This window comes from Hyperolius riggenbachi, chromosome 2 (assembly GCF_040937935.1).
Source record: "Hyperolius riggenbachi isolate aHypRig1 chromosome 2, aHypRig1.pri, whole genome shotgun sequence".
NCBI lineage: Eukaryota > Metazoa > Chordata > Amphibia > Anura > Hyperoliidae > Hyperolius > Hyperolius riggenbachi.
In genome coordinates, this window is record NC_090647.1 from 563,746,491 (window position 1) to 563,753,616 (window position 7,126).

Consider the following 7,126-nt stretch of genomic DNA (forward strand, 5'->3'; position numbering starts at 1 on the left):
AAGGCTCAGCAGGTGCAATTTTAAGCATAGGAGCCACTTGGACAGCCCATATTGAACAATAAGGAAGGTGGTGGTAAGATAAACTGTTGGAGAAAGAATAGAGAATTGCCTGAAAGTTTTCTTAAAGCGGACTCTACCCTAGTTTGAGTTCAAGCTGAGGAATATGAGCGCATTAAGACTGCATAGAAACAGAGGCTGCTGATGGGACATTGCCCCTATAGATAGAGGAGGGACAGGTGCATGCCACAGTGTAGGGTGTATGTTCAAGGTGGTGGGCAATCCATAAGCTATTGTTGCAGTGGTGTGGGAGTTTTGCATAGGCTAGTGCCGGGTGATCGCAACACAGTAACTGCAAAGCTTGTGGTGTTTCATTGAGCGCGCTATGCCAAAAAAGCGATTTTAATTGTTAAATGTAGTGATATAATCAGGGCTGTGGAGTCGGTACAAAAATCTTCCAACTCAGACTCCTCAGTTTCTGAAACCACGACTCCGACTCCGGGTACCCAAAATGGCCCAGACTCCGACTCCTTAGTCTAATACTTAACAGGGCTGTGGATTTTGTACAAAAATCATGCGACTCCAGACTCAGACTCCTCAGTTTCTGAAACCACAACTCCAACTCAGATTCTGGGTGCCCAAAATTGCCCCGACTCCACAGCCCTGGATGTAATACCCTGCTATGGCAATATTAAAGTGGTTAATGTTGTATGTGCAAAGGAGACAGTTGTGAGATTTTTGCTTTTGCCATTTCCTGGAGCAGACACTGATCCTCTGCCTGTAAGGGCCAGTAGCCAGTGTGCGTCTTGCAGGACACATGCCGGCACTTGAAGTGATGCAAGTACGCATCCACATTGCTTAGCTGTGCCATGCATGACTAGGGATTCTGGTGTGCTGCAGAAATCTGCAGCATGCAGTCCAGATTTGCAGTGCAGTGAGATTCAGACGGCAATCAATTAAAAGTCTAGATAGAGTTTCCCCATCCAACTCGCCTGCAGGAAAACTGAATTCAGGCCGCATTTGGCCCTAGTGGACCTGGGCAGCAATACTTTTAGCTATAGACCCCAGACAAGCATGCAGATCAGAGGTTTCTGATAGAAATCAGATACCTTTAGCAACAGGCTTGTTAAGGCGCGTACACACGCCGTATTTTTACATAAGACAGGTCCATCAGACCCTCCTGCGGGGCGGTCGTTCTGCCGACAGTTGCACGTGAGTACTAATGACTAATCTGCTCGGCGACAGCCGGTACTCACATGCAACTGTCGGCAGAACGACCGCCCCGCAGGAGGGGCTGACGGACCAGTCTTATGTAAAAAATAAGGCGTGTGTACGCGCCTTTACAGGTGTGCGATTCAGCCACTATTGCGGCCAGAGAGCAGGACTGCCAGGCAAGTGGTATTTGACACTAACTATGGCAGCCTCTGACTTCAGGTTCCTTGTAAAGCTTGCTCTACACTCCAAGCATGTGTGTCAAACTGACCCACAGTGGCATCAAATTTACCCCGCAGGCACTTTTCCCCACCTACATTATATTAGCACATGAGCGGTGCAGCCCGAGAGTTCCCTCATTTAATGCGCCACACCCTGCGTCAAATAATCTGTTTTACCGTGACTATCCTGCCAAACGTGACCCACAGCTGGGGCACAATAATTCACTGGGCCGTGATTTCTCCAATTGCTTGGAATGTCATTTCTGGGTTTCCACTGCAATGTAACCGAGGAGAAGCTTTGCTTGTATCTGATTCAGTGTTGAAAGGGCGCTCTGGTGAAAATATGAGCTAAAACTCAAACCTTAAAGTGGAGCTGAACTCTTGCACAGGACAGAAGGAAAACAGAGAAATGCACCCTGTATGTATTTAGGGAGTTTAGCCTGTATTTACCCTCATCTGTGACTAATCTGAAGTATCATTTGATCTGTCAGCTGGCTTCCTCTGCAGAGCAGCTAATTTATAAACACAGGATGTCAACCCCATGTCTGCAACCATAAAAGCAGATTTATTGCAGGATTTGTAGCAGCTGTAACAAATTTTTTTCTTTAAAGATTATGCTGTTGCTTATCTTTTAGAGTAGAGAAGCGAGTTCAGGTCCAATTTAACATGCATACAACGGTCCTAGAGTTAAATACTTCACATTTTCATTTCTCCCTATGCAGCTGTAACTTACAGGTTTTAATAGAATAGCTCTGACCTCTTCCTGACAAGTTTTGACTAGTAGTCCAACCTCTTATGGGGCATTTTTAAGGTTTCTGATAATCTTTTCAGAAGCTCTCCCTGGCAAGGCATTTGTCAGCTAGCTTGCATACCTGGCTCCAACTATTTTGGCAGTTTGGCTGAGCTACTACCAGAATCCCCCATGAATACATGCTATTGGCCCAAAACCTGTCAGCGAGAAGTTCAAATTATACCTTCTGTAAACTTACAGCAAGTAAAACTTGCAGGAAGTAAGGAAAGGACAGTGCAGTCTGGGACAAATGCACACACACACAGAACCTCCCTGGCGGTAACCTTGAGCTATGCTCGGGCTAGCCACCGGGTGCTCAATGCAGAGCAGGTGTAATGTCTGCTTGTGTTGCCCGGAAGCTCCCTTCCACACTGAGTAGCGCGCATGCTCAGTGTGAAGTTAATGATGCTGCTGGTGGTAAAATATCTTCACTTCCACACTCCTCAAATTTTAGGGTCTTATCAGGTGGGCAAACTAAACACGCCCGATTTGACTTCCAAACGACCAGACGTTCAAACCACCGGGTTGTTTGGAAAAATCCAACGTGTGTATGAGCCTTTATGCCTCTTTCACAGTGTGACATTACGCCCTAATGCAACGCATTGAAAGACTAACTTGGACGTTATTTATCCCTTCGTTTGGTGCACCGTTTTTGGCGCACAGTGATGGAACGAAAATGGCGCGTACATTTTTTTAAAGAAAAAAACCTTACTGAGCATGTGCAACACAACGCAGCAAATGTATTGCTAAACGCACATCATGCAGCACTTTCTAAATATTGCTACACGTTACACACAACACAACGTGTGCACTGTGAATGTCGCACAGACTTTGTATTGCTGTGCGTTTGTCTGCGTTATAAAAATGTGCAACTTTAATGTCGCTCTGTGAAAAAGCCCTTAAAACCATCTGTAGACTAGTCTAAACTAGTGAATTGAGGCAATTGTTAACCTCCTGTGCTTTTAAATGGCCTTATCTGCCATCTGCCATCTGCAGTCATGTGACACAGGGGAGAGATCAGATTACAATTTGTGATAAGAAATGATGGGGAGTTAAACTCTGTAAATACATACAGGGTGCATTTCGCTATGTATTTCTTCAGGCCTGTGCAAGAGTTCAGGTCCACGTTAAACATTGAAACAGTTTGCCATTTCAATGTAACACAAAAGGATACACGTTTTGCTTGTTTTTTTATTCAATGTTTACACACAAAATTAAAAGTAAAAATCCTAAATTTGTTTTCAATAAATATCAATGTTGCCCCTCAACTTATTCTAAGTTTGGTCTAAGTTTGTTTATTTCAGCTCACTCAGTTTGACACCCCTGCTCTAAAGTGAAGTCACTGTTAAATATACTGTATATATATTCATGCTGTGTTTGCACTCACCATTCAGCAGGAATCCTCCTCCTAGGTAAGCCATGGCTGGTGCTACTTGTAGAGAGAAGGATTCAGGTAACCTCCTCATGCACTGCAGAGCTCAGACTGAACTTCATTCATTCCCAGCCTCCCAGACAGAACTTGTACTGCCATCTGCAGGCCACAACCAGCTACTGCAATTTGTTTGTCTCAAAGCTGTAAGAAAAACTCCAGCCAGACTGCTTATGCCAAGCTTTCTGTACAGTGAATATTGTAGGCCTTACATCAGAAGGCAAAACACCTATGAGGAACTTACTACTACATATAGAACTTTGTCAAATAAATCTGAATGTTTGTTACACTACCCAACACCATCATCTCTTCTCATCCATCCTCCCCCCCCCCCCCCCCCCAATTATTATTATTAATTAGATTTATATAGCGCCAACATATTACACAGCACTGTACAATAAATAAGGTTACAGACAATGATAACAGGGGTGACAGAACAATACAGGTAATAGCAAAAAAATACACAACACAATACAGACAGTAGTACAATGCCAGATCATAAACTGGAATGGTAGTTCCAAATTCTGGGTAAAGTGCACACAGTCAAGTATGATACACAAGGGGAGAGGGCCCTGCCAAAGGCTTACAATCTAGAGGGCGGGGTTGGTGACACAAAAGGAGGGGGTGCAGCAAGAAGTTATTGGCAGAAAGGATTAGGGCAGTGTTGAGTTGATGTAGGCCTCCTTGAAGTGAGTTTTGAGTGCTTTTTTTGAAGGTGGGAGCGAGCCTGATGGGCAGTGGGAGAGAGTTCCACAGGATGGGGGCAGCTCTAGTGAAGTCCTGCAGTCGTGCATGGGAGTGCGAGATGCGTCGGGTGGTTAAGAGGAGGTTGTTGGAGGAGCGAAGTGGGCGGCCAGGTGTATATCTGCTGACCAGGTCAGAGATGTAGGTTGGGCAGGACTTGTGTATGGATTTGTAGGCCAAACATAGGATCTTGAAGCTGATTCTGAAGTGAATTGGAAGCCAATGAAGGGATTTGCATAGGGGAGTCGTGGAGACAGAGCGGTGGGAGGAGTAGATGAGTCTGGCTGCTGCGTTCATGACGGATTTTAGGGGGGCGATGCGGTTTTGAGGGAGGCCTGACAGGAGGCAGTTGTAGTCCAGGCGGGAGATGAGGGCATGGACAAGGAGTTTGGCAGTGTCTGGGGTCAGGAAAGGCCGGATCTTGGAGATGATGCGTAGGTGGAAATAGCAGGCCCTAGCTACGGTTTGGATGTGGGAGGTGAAGGAGAGGGCCGAGTCCGGAGTGACACCCGGGCAGCAGGCTTGTGTGGTTGGGTGAATGATTGTGCCATTGACAGTGGCATAGAGGTCAGTGGGGGGTGAGGCAGCACGGGGTGGGAAGATTGACACTGTGGTAAGAAGCCTTCAGCTTCCTATGATGATGTATGAGCTTTTGACAAATTTACTGTCAGATTGATTTTTCCATTCACTTCTATGGAAAACATGTTGGAAATAAGCGATTGGAAATCAGCTCACACGTTGGAAATCGATCTGCCAGTAAATCTGTCAGAAAATTGTATAATGTGTACCTAGAATAACTGTGCAGCTAGCTTTCTATTTCTACAGGAAATTAAACAGCTGATTAAGTTATCAAAAACAATTTTTACCTATATAGAATGTTCAAACTTAACTTTTACTTAAAGAGACTCTGAAGCGAGAATAAATCTCGCTTCAGAGCTCATAGTTAGCAGGGGGATGTGTGCCCCTGCTAAACCGCCGCTATCCCGCAGCTAAATGGGGGTCCCTTACCTCCCAAATCCACCCCCGCAAGACTTGGTCGCAAGTTGGTCGTAAAAAATTTTCTCTTCCTGGAGGCAGGGCTAACGGCTGCAGCCCTGCCTCCAGTCGCATGTATCAGACGCGCATCGCCACCTCTCCCCCGCCCCTCTCAGTGAAGGAAGACTGAGAGGGGCGGGGGAGAGGCGGAGATACGCGTCTGACAGACGCGCGTGGGGCAGGGCTGCGGTGGTTAGCCCTGCCCCAACCAGGAAGCGCTCCCCCGCTGCACGGAGGGGATTTGGGGGTGAAGGGACCCCCGTTAAGCCGCGGGATGGCGGCGTTTTAGCAGGGGCACACATGCCCCTGCTAACTATGAGGTCTGAAGCGAGATTTATTCTCGCTTCAGACTCTCTAATACATATTAAGAGTACAGAAGATAAATCGGTTCCCTTTAAAGGCAACCAGAGATTAGGACATGAAAATGATGTTATACATACCCGGGGCTTCCTCCAGGCCCATACACTCTGATCTATCCCACGCCGCCGTCCAGCGCTGCCCGCAGCTACAAGAACTGGCAAAGATCCGTTCCTGCATTTTGCAGGAACAGATCTTTTGCAGATACTGATCTGTTGAATGTGTACGAGCATCTTTGTGTGCAGCATCTTGCAAAGATTTTTATCTGATGGGGAGTTCAGCTCCATAGAATAGACTGTAGGTATGGCTCTCATACTACATGAAGGGTGGTAAAATTGGTCTGTGATCTTTCATTTTCAAAAGACTATAGTCTGATGTGTGTATGTAGCATAAGTGTCCCACTATCACTCAGTCCCTGTACGCAACCAAGTGGCCAGTATTAGCAGTGGGATCTCCACTGTGCTGCAAAAGACCAATGGGAATCTTTAGCAACAGGGAGAACTCTCATTGGTTTATGGCAGACCAATCAATATTCTCCCTGTTGCTAGGTAGGATAGGTCTAATGTAGCCCAAGGAGAGCCCCATGCTTCTGCCACCCTCCAGGCTGGTTCCAGTCACTGTACTTGGTATTTCACAGAATTTCCAATGTCTGCAGTACAATACTGATTCTCAGGGGTGTAACAATTGGGGATGCAGCACCTGGGGGGTGCAGCAGGGGTCGCAGCATGAGGGGAGAGCTTAGCCACACATGGGGGGCGGGGAGGGACAGTCCCTCCCCCCCCCAAGCCTCAATTGGTGTCTGAAACCTACCTTCCTGCGTCCCACCGCCGGAGCTTCCTCTCGCTAAGTGTCTGCCTCACGTTACTTCCTATTTAAACAGGAAGTAGCGTCACTTAGTGTTCGGACCTCTGCGGTGGACAGAGTTTTGTGCTCCTGCTGCCACTAATTGATGCTGAGGGGAGAGCTCGAGTTGAGGGGGGGGGGGAACGACAGTCCCCCGCCGATGTGAGGCCAAGCACTCCCCCCTTATGCTGCGACCCCTCCTGCCCCTAAAATGGCCCTGAGCGGGGGGCCCATCCAAATTTCTGCAGTGGGGCCTGGTGATCTCCAGTTACGCCCCTTCTGATTCTCCAATTGGCCCGATAGTTCTTAAGCCAATCGCAGGATTCAGAAGTGAGTCTTGGTAACATGGTCTCTCCCCCCTCCTCAAGTCCCTCCCAAGAATGCTCTTTTTTTCCCACCAGCTTTCTCTAGACGAGAGAACTTACCATCCCGACACCCAGTCTGAGGACAGAATAACAGAGGTGCAAATAAATAGTTTATTAACACACAAATGCACAA

At 47.1% G+C, this 7,126-nt stretch overlaps 1 protein-coding gene across 2 annotated transcripts in view; it reads right to left on the bottom strand.

The window, feature by feature from the left end:
• LOC137547393 (uncharacterized) overlaps nt 1-3,664 on the bottom strand; it is an 86,015-nt gene extending 82,351 nt beyond the window's left edge. For both annotated transcript variants that reach the window (XM_068270950.1, XM_068270951.1), the window contains exon 1: nt 3,608-3,664. The gene's annotated coding sequence lies outside the window, so the exon portion shown is untranslated. The remainder of the gene's footprint in view (nt 1-3,607) is intronic.
• Between the last annotated feature and the right edge of the window lie 3,462 nt (nt 3,665-7,126).